The following is a 15,951-nucleotide window of genomic DNA, read 5'->3' on the forward strand; positions in this document are numbered from 1 at the left end:
CATGAAAATTTTGGAGTTGTAATTTTTTGTATTGCTGGGACTTTACATTTTGAAATGTTAACGTGAATTAAACTATAAACAGTTTATGAGCTCTAAAAATCTTAAAGTATTTAAATATAATTCAAATATTGCTAATACTTCAAAATAAAGTTGTACTTCATTCATTATCTATCATGAACTAACAATGAACAATACTTCTTTCTACGGCATTTATTTATATTAGTTCATATTCAGTATTTCCTATTTTTTTACATTCTAACACGAACAATTGTATTGGCATTAAGTAACATTGAAAACTGTATTGCTCATTGCTGGTTTATGTCAGCGAATGCATTTAATAATGTTAACAAATACAAGCTTATTGTAACGTGTTACCAAAATATTTTTTAATAATTAAACACATTTAAACAGTTTGCTATTTAGCTAAACACAGGGTTTGAGAACTCATGTTCAACTTCATACAGTATCTGTGTCATATGTGAATCAATATCTAACATGTTCTCACACCAGTTTCTGACCTCTTATTTCTCTCCTCCCCTTAAGCAGTGATTAATGAGTGAGCGGTGATTGTCAGTGCGCTTGAGAAACAGCACTGCTTTATGACCCTGGAGCAGTTAATGGCTAAATGTCAGTCATTAAGACAACCGGTGCAGTTGGTATTAACTTTCCACTCAGGTTACATAAAGAAATATGCAGATCGTCCGAGTACCAAGAGAATGGAAGATAACCAGACATGTTGAAAGAACACAGAGCAATGCAGGTTTGTTTACTCATATTCACATTATGATTTGATATCAGATATTTTGAACTGCCAGAAATTTAAGGCACTGGCGGTATATTGTCTTGAGTCTTGTATACATGCACCCATGCGTGTGGGCATTGTCTTCGCATTAACCGGCATGGGCGGCTGTATTAGCTCACCTGTGTGGCACAATGCCTCATGTCCCCGCGGTCACACTCAATTAGCCACCACTGAGCGCGTGCAGGGCCGCCTCTCTTGTTCGCTGCCATTGGCTGATGGCCCCGGCGATAGCATTGAGCTGCTGTCTCCTCTCGAGCCGCAGCATGCAGCGCTCTGTCTGCAGATGGCAGGAATGATAGCATTCACAGCAGCACCAAGACACTTTCATCTGCTGCACATCTCTCGGCCCCATGCCAGCCACAAGCAAGAGAGGGCATGAACTGTTTCCGGCCACCCACTGCCATACTATGGCCTGTCCAAAGCAGCGATAACACAGGTCAGGCACAATTTAAGTCATTAAATTGTAAATAATTTAAATTAACAATTCTACATAATGGCAATAATTATTTCCACTCTATCGTGTGTTAATAATGCATCGGATTCCACACTTGAGTGGAAGCGGGCCTAGATGGGTTTTGAGGGCAACAACCTTCTCCCTAATAGATGACCACCTAAACAGTCATCGCTCACCCAGCACACATCATTATCTGTGAATGAATCATTGGTTTATTCATTAAAGACACTTTCACCAGGGAAGAGGTGACAAATTCAACCAAAGGTCATCAGTGCCTCTCATGAACGACTTCTGTTCTGCACCATCTGGTCAAGCTGATATGTTACACTTGGCCTTTTTACCACTTGAGGTGCTGTGGTGTAGCTGTCAAAGCTCAGGTCTGATAACAGGTCAATGGTTCAAGCCTTGTAAGGAGCAAGTAAGGAGCAAGTAACCACTGGGCTCATGAGGAGGATAATAGGGTAATTGTCGAATGCCACATGACCAAACCGGAAAACAGGTCTTGTATCCGCTTGTCGTTATTTCATTATTATTTTTTTTAAACTTCTGAAATAACACTGATATGTATTGATTTTTGGGGTTAGTGTTTTATTCTATTGTTACTGTATATTACAATGTTAGTGAGAAGAAAAATAAATAATTTTTGGAGTTTGGGTTCCTCGCCACAGCAGAGCAGTGCAGTGTTGGCTTGCTCACCGGGAGACTGCATTTATTTATTTATTTATTCATTTATTTATTAGATATTATTTATTATAATGATCTTGCTTCCTGTAAAGCTGCTTTGGAACAATGCACATTGTGAAAAGCGCTAAATAAAATTGAATTGAATTGAAATGAAATAATTTTGTACATCAATATGCATATATTATGGACATTGACTAAGCTCATCTTATCCATCAACTCTACAAGCAATGAGCAACGGACCTGAAGCGGATGTGATGTGATGTTCGGCAAACAGACTCTTCGGCAAAGTTGCATCTGTAAAGGTTGATGAACACTGCAAAAAAATTCTCATCAGTTTTGTGTCTTAAGGGCTGTTCACACTATTGCTGATAACGTTAACTATAAAAATAAAGTTTTAAAAATCATTCTTAATTAAGGAGAATAGCAGGGTTCACATCACAACTATAACAATAAAGACACAGAGAACGATGTTGTTGGGATCACTTTCAGAACGAACTTTTCCAGCTAATGAACAACAAAACACATTGTCACAATCTTTGGCGGATCTCTAATGTTTGGCCATTGATGATCGTGATGCGAGTTTTATGTCAGAATTAAAGACTGTGGTGGTCGGAAAGCGGTGTGTTTACGGCATGTAATGCTTAAGTCCGAGCAAGCTGGCAAAATAAACGCTTTACATCCCGGACATTCAGCCTTTAGAGACAGCATCCAGCCTTTGCTGTCAGATTTTGGAGAAAAGACGTTTGGGAATGAAAATGAAAGCATCATCAGCAGGTCATCTACATTCATTTTAGTGACTGGGAACACAGCAGCGGCAGCGCACAAGCTTAAATAAGCATAACTTTATCGTTATCAAATGTAGTTATAGTTAACGTTATAGTTATCGTTATCAAATATAGTTATAGTTATTGTTCTAGTGTAAATGCCCCTTAAGACAAATTTTTGAAACAATTAAGAATGTCTGTGACATGCTAACCAACAGCCAATTTTCGAGATGAATACAAAGTTCTGACAATATCAGAAATTTTGGGTTGCAATGTGATTGCTACTACGTGGAATGTGATGTCATAACTTGATAAGGCATAATGAAGATCAAACAGGAGCACAGCAACTGATGCGTGTGTGTTTGTGTGTGCGTGTATGTGTGTGTTTGCGTGTGTGCGTGTGTGTGTGAGAGAAAGAGTGAAAAAGAATGGCAGAGAGAAAAAAGACAAATGTACAGTATATCAAACATTCAATTACACTAGCTTGTCTATAGCTGGCAACTACAATATCTTTCTATTTAGCATTTCCTTATGTTATGATCAAAATTCTGTTTTCCAGTCACGTCAAACTTTAGTCAGTCTGACATCTTTTTTTCCTTTTCCAGCCAAAGACACTGCCAACAATAAACCAAGGGCTTTCTTGGGTTTGTGCGGTAATGGTTTCAATTTTGTGTGTCAGTGAGGTTGTCAGAACATGACATGATTGATTGACAAGTCAATGCTGTAAATCTCAACTAAAATGTAAAATGTTGATGTCGCACAATCTATCTTGGCATATCTACAGTATAAAAAGAGGGATTCAAAAAGTGCCGGCAGCAATAAGAACAGAAATCATTCATTTTCAATGCGAGTTTATGAGTTGAGGTGATCATGATTACTGATCACAAGCATTGTGACCATTAGCAAAGCAACAGTAAAGTTTAACATTTTGTCATTTGTAAATTGTATTTTGTACCTTAAGAAATATACAGTGAGCAATTTAAGATAAACACTTCTGCTAAATCAATACTTATTCCAAGACATTAATAAAGACACCTCCCACTTTCCGCATTCACAACAGCAATGTTTTAATTCACTCATTTGAGTCTTTTGCCTGTTCAAGCAGCTGATAAATCCTTATCGCCGCTTTACTGGAGGTGCTTATCTGACTGCCTCTTTTAGTCCCGTGGGTCTGGGGATGTCCACCCTCCAGGGCCACATCCTCACTCCACTGCCTCCCCTGAGCCCTTCTTGCCTTGTCTAAATCGGTAATTGTGGTCTAATGGCCGTGTTTGAAGCTGATCTAGCACATAAACAGGCGAAGGAAGTCTTTAGAGCCATAATCACTGAGTACCTCCCTCTCTCTCTCTCTCTCTCCCTCTCTCGTGCCCCCCTCTCCTTTCTCGTCTTCTCTGGTTCGGCCGATCAGGCCCCTGCTTCCCAGACAACTGCAAACAATTAGGCAAATTAGTGGCTCCGCCATCACCATCAAGAGCCCTGCTTGTTTATATCTTAATTGAAGCGAATGTCAAAACAGTCAAGGTTTGAAAGAAACAAGATGCGTCCATGAGATGAAATTCAAACTGCCAGCCAGCCCAAATATTAAGAGTGTTTGTTTAATAGCGTGCGACCAACTGGGAAAGAAGAAGGATATGAGGGAAAAAGAGAGGCAGGGAGAGCGGGCGAGCAAGAGAGAGAGAATATGATGGGTAGATATAAAGAATACATATGGGGGAAATACATGTAGACATTTGTATATACGATGCCTTTTATCTCTTTAACCCCTGTGTGTCCATACACACCGCACTCACAAACACATGCGCTCACTTTCTCCACAACACAGGCGATTCAAACCTTGGATCTGCAGAGATGCACAAATTCATTGTAAAAGCTTTCCACTAACTAAATCGAGAGAGAAAAATATGCACTTTTCATCGGGCTCCACACCTCCCCCCCCTCGTACAATACATAAATAAACAGAAATGACCTGATTGAGATGTAAAAGGCAGGGACTCAGGTCTGGGAGCCATTCGTTAGAATGATGCATTAACTATACTGTTCCCAACAGAGCCAATGGCACTACGCACGCTAAGCAGGGATCGCTTAAACTAATAGGCCTTTCCCATTACTACATATTCATTCTGGAGGCCTGACAAGAGTTTGGCTGTTACTGTTGTGGACTGTTGACAAGTGTGAGAACTAATATGTGACTTTGCCACTCACTAGTGATGTGCCGTACGTTTTTTGAAACATTTGGCCTCCTAAAGTGGTGCTCTCTGTGGGTAATTCAATACTGCAGTTTCCTTGCATTCATAAAACACATGCAATGCTACAATTCCGAGTCACCATAAACAACTAAAAATTATAAAAATCATAAGCAGATGTAATGGCAAAAGCAAGCAACGTACCTCTAATGTCAAATCCAGTCGAAACAAGTTTGGCATTGTTGAATAGCAATGCAGAGCGATATTAAAATAAGAGCATCTATTTACAACAGTGTCAAAGAAGATATTTCATTTGCTTGGAATTAATAAAAACTGACTAAATAGTAAAGTAACCAAATGTGTTATTCTTCAGATTTCACTTGGGTATTTGACAAAAATACTGTACATGCGTCCTATGGTGTGACATAGCAAAAATGTAGAAAACAAACTGTTATTGTATTATTTTATATTTATTTATCAAATAAAATACCATTAGAGAGATTCATTTTTATTGTTAGTTTTTTTTTTCAAAATTTTTGTCACACCATAAGACACATAGGATGGTTTATTTGCCAACTCCCCATGTGCTGCCTCTAAGGTCCTAAAGTGTATACCCAGGTAAAAAAAGTGCACTAAAATAAACTAAAGTGCAATAAAATGTATTTAAATTTCTATTTTCAAGCAATAATTTGTACTTAATATACAAAAAAAGTCTTTAGAACTTTTTAAGATAAACTTAGTGTACCAAGTGTACTCAATTTTGAGACACTAGGAAGAAACTATATTTTAGCCTGTAGTTGAATTATATTACATGGCAAGGCAAGAATTTTGAAGAATTTTGAAGAAACCAATAGGTAGAGCAAAAAACATGGAGAGCTCTCGAGTTAACAAACAAACAAACATTAAAAAAGAGGATTTTCCCCTTGTTTTTGTCTTTGATGAAAAACAAAGATACAGATTCTACTGGTGATATTGTTTGTTGTGTTTAATAAGTAGATGGATGTTTATGGATCAGGTGAGCTCAGAGGTTTGGCTCCAGCATTAGGGGCCCAGACAGACATATAGACTCTACCTATCAGCCACCGGTCTGCACAGAGCCAGCGAGTATCAGCGCTCTAATTGGATCAGTGGCACGAATGTGATTACGGCTGGCGTATTTATTTACATAATAATTATTATTGCCAGCCCTGTGGTGCCAGAGGATGTGGAGGGGGAGGGCCAGAAATCCGTCTGAACTGTGTGTGTGTGTGTGTGTGCACGAGAGGTCGTGGAACGTGCCTCCCCCTTCACTGCAGAGCTGATATGATGGCATTATTCTATTAGTGCTCCAGTGTGAAGTTTGAAATGAGCTCTGATTGGATTAGTTAACGGCGAGGACTAGATAGTGCGGAATGAGGTTAGCGGCAGCGCACGCAGGCGGCCTCAGCTCGGGCGGCCATAATTAGGAGTCTGTCCAGGGAGTGCGTATGGAACCGTGCCAACGTGCATCAATGACTCCTCCTATCTAGAATATAAATATTAGCTTACAGTTGAGTGCATGTGGTCTTTTATTTTGTATTTAGAAACTATTACTTTAAAAAATATTATTAGATCCATCCAGTCCAGTTGATTGTAATATGCAATGTATATCAAATGATTGGTCGATTTAAACATCTTCCTTTCTGTCTTCATTGCTTGCTAACCAAGTTCAGTTGTGTGTAGCTAAAGTTAAGTATCCATGTAATGGTGCTTAATCATAGCGCTTCCCAAACAGACCATTACTGTGGAGTTGAGTGGCAGTAATACATGGCGCCTGCAGGGTCTGAACAAACCACCTTTTGTTAATAAAGCTCCATTAATCAGATTACAGAAGCCACTGGACCACAGGGCCATGCAGCATGATGAATATCCTCCAAACAATAACAATTTACCCACCCCATCTAAACAAACCTCTATTGTGTGTGGGTGGGTGGGTGTGAGCACAATGCATGTGGTGTGTTTTCTGACGCAGTTGGTACCACATTTGTCCATATTCTTTTCTATGAATGTACTAATTAATGTCTATTATAAACATACCAACTGTCCATTTTTGTCTCTCTGAAACAGAACAATGCTTTGTGTGTGTGCGTCTGTGTATGTGTGAACAGCAATCGGCACAAGGCGGAACAAGAATCACTCTCTCTGGCTAAAGTGACCCTAAGGAGCAGTTGAGGTTGAACATTGGAGAGCTGCCTGCAAGTCGACGTGTCTGTAGACGCAGCCGTGTCTCACCCAGTGCCGAGCGTGTGCTGTTCCCTGTCATTACACAAATCCACCAGGACCAAACACTGTCCACCCAAACCAGGACTAATAGATTATCTGAAGGATGCAGCCTGTCCATTATGGTTTTGAAAAGAACAGAATGATATAACTGAAACTAAGAAAGACTGATATAACCACCCAAAGGAAAGAAAATGAACCAGTGCAGCCTCTTCAATATTTCCCATATAATTTCCACAGAGCAATAAGATTAAATGAAGATTAAATAAAGACTTCAGATGAATTATGCTGCTGCTCATATTTTTCTCCAGAGAAAAGAAGCACTGTAATCTCATACATGTTTATATAGTAGGGAATAAGATCAATGTCTTTCATTTGGTATATTTGGATTTACTAAAATACTGTACTAAAGCCTACATTCAAGTAAGTATAGTTCACCCTAAAATGAAAATTCTGCGTATCTTTGCCTTACACTATGATACTTCTCTGAACTAAATAAAAAGAGTTGCTCTAAGATCATTATCATATTTAAGCTTTTCCAAAATTCATAGTTGCCAATGTGGTCTGGACTGTACAATACCAAAAGAACATTTTATTGAAGCACACAAGAGATATTGTCAGTTTCCTGTTGAGTTTTTGACCATTACATTAATGTAAACTGATGTATAGTCTCTGTTTAATGCGTAGTGAAGTGTGGTTTAAAGCTTTTCTCCTCTGCTCAACATGGCTTTGTCCTTCCTGCAATGATGGAAGCCCGTTTGTTCTGTCACGTTCAGATTTCCTCTATTTCTTTTCTTCATTAGTGGCATTCTGTTCATTTTGGTATCCCACGTTCCTTACCAGCCTCCTTTGTCTCCTTTCCACTTCTCTCTCAACTATTTTATCCCTGTCTTTTCTCTCTCTCTGTTTCTCCAGAGAGTCTAATTCCAGAGCTAGGATCTTCACAACAGATAACGGTGCTAATTTCATTAATTATAAACCAATATGTTACTGGAAGCCTCAGGAGAATCCTGGCCCAACACTGGCATCTGGTCTGTAGTGCATGCTGGGAGGGCTGTGTGGGTGGGGGGGCTACTGGAGGACGAAGAATCGAAAAGGTTAGACTAGAAAGTAGACAAGAAATGAGAAAAGAGAGGAGAGATTAAAGAGCATTGTCCTTGTCATCGGCGGACAAAAAAGGCAGGCGACGAGATCTCTTCCCATTCTTTGTGTGGAATGGCGTATGGTTGATATTACTGTCTGTCACCATAAAACCATAAAAACCATCTCAGAGTAGTTTCTTGTCTGAGACTATCCACAGACGAAAGATCAGAATTGAAATGGAAACCGTTCAAATAGTTTGTGAAGTTTCTGTGCCTGTTCAGGCCTTATGACAATACACCGCGTGAAGCAAAATGTCACAGAATTTCCTTTAAACTTTCAATGATTGTTGTTGAATAACAATACAATAAGTCATGAGAGGCCACGAGTAACAATGATGTCACCACAAATAAGGAGTGCCTAAAATCTTTACAAAATAATGGTGAAATTGCACAGTATCAAGGGGCTTAGTACTGCTATAAAAATCACAGAATAAATACTTGAATAAGTAACTACATTTAATTATAAAGTGAATCACAATGAACAATTAGCAATAATATAGTATAGTGTTATAATAATAAATAGAGTGTACCTAAGCGTATTAATGTAGAATTAAAATTGTTGTATAAACAGACATACATCAGAATCAGTCAGACAGACAGACAGACAGACAGATAGAGCGAGTAACAGAAGCAGCTCATGATAAGAGAGCAGAACACTAACAGGTGTGTCCCTCACGGTTTGCTGCCTCCTGCTGCACACAACAGCACCCAATCAGTCTCGCTTCACGTCCACACAACGGCATTGTGAGCGATAAATAAATAAAGGAGCCTCTCGAGTCTCGGGCATTAATAGCAATTGTGTGTGTAAACTGCTTGATCGTGCTCTCCACTCACAGCTGCCCTGTAATCGCTGTTGAGCCATGCAGCTGATGTGTGTGAGGCAGCATATGGGAGGGAGCCATGTCAATTGGTGAAGTTTGAATAGCGCTATGAAAAATGATTTCAAATCTGACAACATCTTGGGAGCAGCACATCTGGCCCACTCACCGTCAAATGATTTTCGCACCTGCTTTCAGTTAGGCAAATTATGAGACAGCACAATGAGGGTGAGAGGAAGACGGGCAAGATGGAGACTGGAGAGCAAGAGAGAGAGAAAGCTAAATCACAAAAAAAGAGATTTTTGATGCACTTGTTCAAAATAAAGCAATTACATCAAAAGGGGCAGGGCATCAGTGAACGCATCAATGCAATGTTAAGCACTTCGGGCCATGCACGTGCATCCGATAAAACCATCTATACATAATAATCTGCATTATTCCGATTATTGTTTACTTACTCTGATGTTGTTCCAACAGGACTTCAATTTTTCTGTCAAATACAAAAGGAGACGTTTAGTAGATTGTCATCATCTGACAAAATCTTTGACTTTGATTGTGTTGAAAAATAATATCCACTTTTTCCCTCTTGTGTCCCACTGAAATGTTTTAAACATAATGGGTATCATGTTACTCAATTGTATCAACCAACAATATAAAGAAGGTCCTATGTATAAAATTAGACGAGAACCTGCTGATTCTGATGATTCCACTCCAGGAAAATCAAACCAAAAAACAGATGTGAAAATTTAACATTACCCGAGATTTTAACTTACTTAAAATATAGCATTCTACAAACAGATGACTGGCCATGCAAAGATGTTATCAGGTGAGGACATGTCATGCAATGAAAACGAAGCTCTTAATGGCAATAAAACAGCCCCGGCAGCTGTGCCTACACTGCCCCCTAGGCTCATAACGGCGCTGCGGAGGAACTGCACCCCATGGTTAATGCCATAATTCGCTGTTGTACTGCAGAAACAAAACGTCTGTGAGGAAAAGCTAGTTTGCATTTGTTTTTTCTGTTTAATGTCATACTGGTTGTTTTTATATTTGACAGTTTATGCCCACCCCTAAATTTGTTTTGCCTTGGTTGCCAAAACATTGATGTGTTTGTAAACCTTACTCACATATTTTATGACTGGGATTTCATTTATTACATGCAGTGTTGGGTGTAACTAGTTACTAAGTAATTAGTTACTGTAATTTAATTACTTTCCCCTTGAAAAAGTAAAGTAAGGGATTTCTCTTATTTTTTCTGTAATTTAATTACAGTTACTTTTGATGTAATTAAACTAAATACTTTGTGTAATATATGTGTGTGCAATAGTGGAATTGACATCAAAATTCAAAGTCTAACTTTAAAATCCTTGCTTTAATGTATAATTCTCACATTTGTCATACTTTGGTCAGTTAATAATACTACTTTATGTAGTTTAATATTATTTGATTGAATTAATTAAATAAGCCCTTTCATGTCTATCCTTAAATCATTTAACTAATCAAGGTTGATGTAGGATATAGAAAGTAATTAGTAATAAGTAACTAAATACTTTTAGGACAGAGTAATTTGTACAGTAATCTAATTACACTATTGAATATGTAATTAGTAACTAGTAATTAATTACTTTTTCAGAGTAACTTACCCAACACTGATTACATGCGTCTGTGGATGTACTGTGCACAAATATAATATTTGCCGACATCGAATAAGAGCAAAGTCATGTTGCCTGAATTTGTCATTATATTGTACAGTATTGTCATTTATGTGCCATTTAAGATTTTTATGTTTTCGAGCATTTCAGCTGAGATTATAGTGGTTTGTGTGTTGCTTAGCACATTTTCTGTTCTTTAACCCATCAACAACAATCAGGAGATTTAATATTTAATGCTAGAATGAGACACATTTTAAATTCAATTCAAATGATTGATATAGTGCTTTTAACAGTGAGGATTTTGTAAAAATGCACTTGTGGCCCTCTGGGGGTCCACGGACCCCAGTCCATACTGATACCGTGTTAAAAACTGTGCAACTAATAACAGGACTAAACACAAATACACATATATGAATATTTATCATTTTTGTGAAAGGTTTTTAATTTGGCTTTGCATTATGATGAACCGGTTCATATGAAATTTATAGACAGCAGTTATGGTGCCCTTTGGACTGCTGGATAATCCCTCGTCATAAACATCTCCATCAAACCCACGCCCACAGACATGAACACATGAACACATGCACACACATACATATACAGACACACACACACACGTAGATGGCTTATTAGATAACACTTTTAAGAGATCAATAAACAGCAGCTTATCAGGCTTCAAACTGATTAAAAGTACTGATTGCTAAATAAATGCAACAAAAGCCATATGTTTTAATAAATTCAAGACACTGGCAGCAAAATCATGACATTCAAACCATGCAAAAAAAGAGAATCTCATCATTTACGGTCAGACATTTACCCATAAGCTTGTTGTTGCGGTAATGAGCTAAACGAAGCCGTACTGACATGCTGGTGTAGTGTTTCATGGGATACAAGGGATCTCTGAATTTGTTTGTGTTCCACGCTGTGTTTGTCCAAAGGTACCACATGTTATTTGGTTGTTATGAGGGTTTTTGTGTGTAATAGTTACCACTAGATTCGCTCTGTGCCCTGTAACAAAAACATCCAAAATTTTTGATAGTCACATTGCATTATCACAACACGGCACGCAAACGCTAAGAACACATACACATGGTACTATTCCTATTTTAAAAACATTACTACACAGTACACTGTGATACAGTATTAAAGTGTTTTAGGTCACGTTATGGCCTTTTAATAAGAAGTTTCTTCTTAATCATCATTTTAAAGGGATCATTCAAAAATAAAAAAGCTGTCATCATTTACTCAGCATCCTGTCATTTCAAACCTGATATCCTTCTGCAGGACATTCACTGCTATTGTATAGACACAAAACCAATGCCAGTCAATGGGTACCGCTGTTGTTCGGTTACCAACATTCAGCAAAATATCTCTTTTCTGTTCTGCAGAAGGAAGGAAGTCATACCGTTTTGAAATGACAAGAGGGTAAATGATGACAGAATTTTCATCATTTATTTTGAATAAAATTTTTTGGGTCACTTTAAGACTTAACTGCAAACAAACAGAAATCTAAGTAGTACAAAGCTATCATATCAGGATGCAGTCTATATGCAGTAAATAAAAGATAACACAAAATGCTAGCTTTTATTTATTTTACTTTTTAAAATCTTGTTTCCAACAAAATATGCATATTTTCTATAGGGCAAAAAAAGAAACATCTTAATGACAAAAAACGCATAACATTACAAACCACCATAAACTCCTGACTTACCATGGCGCAGACATCAGACTTTCCCATAAAATGTACACACACCCTACTAACCACTGGCTGATTTAGTCCTCAGTGTCATTTTTTTCACTCTCATATATTTAGTGTTTATGCTTTGTTTGTGAGCAGAAATATTTGGACGGAATCAACAGCGTTTGTAATGTAAGGCAGCAACACCCAATTATTACCCCAAGAGGAGCCTTCCATTTCGGTTGAATCTATGGCTGCTAAATTTATCCAGGCATGCCTTAATGCAGGCCGAGCCAAAAGCCTGACTTTACAGTTCAAAGATCCTGCACCCTTACACATTCCTCTCTGCCCATAATGAAGGACTCGGGCATGCCAAGGGATGCACTGACTCCAACAATCAAAGAGCGAGATGGCGTGGACGACTGCACAACTGCAGCTAAAACAACTGATTAATTTCAGAACAATACTATTTGATCAGCTGGTCCAAATTTGGAATTGTTACAGAGGACAAAAAGATAAATATTATAGATGGAAGGTACGTAGACTAAAACCTGGATTGTGGCACAATTTCGATCATTCTAAAGAGCACCAGTGTCATACAAACCAAAATCTTCTACGTTTGCTCTTTACTGTTAAATGTTGAGAGGAAACATGCGTGCTGTCAAAGCGCTTGACAAAGCAGAACCAAACAAACCCTTGTTTAGTGTTGTTGGCGGTCACCGTGTCCTGAATAATTCAAAACACCTTGATGAGTGAAGGTTTATCGTCGAAAAGTGAGGGCTGGGCATTAGCGCACACACGAAAAGACGGAGAGAGAGGGATGAGTCGAGAAATGTATCATTTGAGTTTAAAACGCATTCATTCCCGGGTCATGAATAATTTGGCAACACAACACTAATTTTGCATTAGACCGCCGATTCACAGCTCAAAAACACTCTCCAACTCTCATGGGCTGTTTACCCATGTGTCGGTATTTCTTGCCGGATTTCTTTTTTTTTTGTTAGTAATGCTTTTCCACCAAATGCTTGTCGAAATGACCTATATTCACCTCAAGGAGCGCTTGGGGTAAAAGCAGTACTAACTGAAAAAGGGGCATAAATACCAAAGGAGGAAATCATGGAAATGGCGATGGTGCTCGTCAGGTCTCCGAGCGACCACATGGGAAGTCCCGGTTGCATTGGCTGGCGCGCAGACGGTAGAGCTTCATGCTGCTCCACTATTAGTACACCCTCCGCCGGTTTAATATTTAATTGCGCTGATGGACTGCATCTGTGCTGCTCCGTGATGCAAACATTATTATACATACTAAGTGGCTTAATTGTAATTAGAGCTGAAAATTTAATTAAACCCAACAATAAAAGAGACGGTAGCTAGTTTTTCATTCGCTTTTCCCTCTGTCCCCAATGGCTTGATTTAGTTAACTCTTGCCCCTCTCCGTTGGGAATATATTTCTCTTTTAATGCGACATGCTGGAATATTTTATTCGCCATATTCCAAATGTAAGAAACTGCTAGTGGATTTAGTTCACAGCCCATGAAAAGTATTTCACAACATATGAATGTCCCCGCCTCAGAATCAGATTTTGAAATAATAAGCATCAAAGTTTGATTTCAATCATTCATTTCACTATGATTTCAACATTTGACATGGTCTTACTCAGTCAATATTAAAGATATCAAGATTACAGTTTCACAGAATGTTCTTGACACTATGTAGGATGATTTTATGTAGAAAACATCAAACTTTAGCTTTATACATGCAGGGTCACAAATGTGTCTTCAGTTCTTTAAACAACACTTTGAAAAATGTTAAAATTCCCCCAAGCAGAAAAGAATAAAAAACTGTACTGTAAATGTACATTCCAACTATACATTAAAATACAGCTATGCATTACAAAATAGAATAGAATTTTGTTAATAATATAATTTAACTACTGCTATGAAATCTATCAATTCATAGTACTTAGTTTCTACCCTTGGGGGGTAAAACATAAATAGTACATTGTAAGTATATTATCACAACTGAATAAACCCATATATTGTGATAGAACAATATAATAAAGTAACAATGCGATAACTATTTAACAAAGAAATAACTACACACAGCCCGGGTAACACGTAGCCCTGCTTCTGAATCATTACTGTGTTAGAAGATGGTCTTAATTTCCAGTAGGGCAAAAGCTTACTCACAGGCCAGACAACTCGTTTACTTTAGCCAAAAATTAAAAATGACAACCACGCACGTGAACACAATTAGACCTAGCATTTCGCATTTCCTCAGAAACAAATAGGCATTCCGCACTATCCCGCTCATCATATTTCTACTCTTTTATTTGCACACAAACACTAGTGGCCTCCCCCGCTGTCTGTTGCGATGTATTATTTATTAGATGTTCCGCGTGTTAGCAGGGCTGCTGGTGGGCCGAGCAGTAAATAGCACAGTGTTAGGCGACATGATTTTGCACTTTGCTAGCAGACCCGAAGAGGCTGATTAGGGCCAAAGCCAGGCGACAAGCTGAGAAAAATGTCAAGCATGTCCCCTTGTAGCTGGCCTGACAACCACAAATAAAGCCTGATCCATTAAAAACTGGCTGCCAACTTAGACAGAGAGTTAACAGGGGCTGGATCTTTTAAGGTTAGATAAAACCAATGTGTCGAAGGCATATGACGGGTTGGGTCATCTGTCTCTTGCTATTTAGATGAGTGGTTACATCAACCTACCCATGGGCCATTGAAAGAGGGTAAGTATGTCCAGCCATCTGTGTATTAGTCTCTCTGTATGTCTGTGTCTCATCTATCAGGAAGCCTTTAGTCACTCAACACGAGAAGCGAAGTTACACATTTCAGCCTCACAAGGATAAACATGAAGCACTGCATGCCATTGATTATCTTTTAGACTTTGTGAAAGGAGGATTAGGCTACAGTACATTTTTGTGACTAAATAACAACAACAGAATATCTCAGAGGTAAACAATGAATGAAAACATGTTCCCGTTTTTCCATTGTCTGACAGCCGATCAGACAACTGTGGAGAGGAGTGCACGGATAGGGCACGAAATTCACTTGCCTTATCATTTAAATATCCAACAATGATCTTGTGGTATTTGAAACAAATTGTTCAGCATTGGTAAATGTCTATGTGTTTATGCTCATTAATCATTACCAATCAATCTATATTGGATATGAGAGGTCTGTACACCAAATGGTATTAATGCGGATACTTGCATTTTTGAGGATGCTTAAAAAAATAAGTTAACAGGTTTATATGTAGTTATTTAAAAGTACAGTGTCTAATCTCTCTATTATTAATAGCAATGAAAGAAAAAATAGTTTCCAAGCAGGTTTCCCAATCTAAATAATAAAATACAAATATAATCGTCTGCCATAATTGGGACAAACATGCAGGCTCTGCCAAGGTCTACAAAAACAAACAGAGGAAAATTAACAGACTAAACACAAACAAACAGAGGAACATTAACAGACTAAAAGATTCTAATGATATCAAAGAGGACATGGGCTCTTTGTTTCGTACAGTAA

This window comes from Triplophysa rosa, linkage group LG6 (genome assembly GCF_024868665.1).
Source record: "Triplophysa rosa linkage group LG6, Trosa_1v2, whole genome shotgun sequence".
Classification (NCBI taxonomy): Eukaryota; Metazoa; Chordata; class Actinopteri; order Cypriniformes; family Nemacheilidae; genus Triplophysa; species Triplophysa rosa.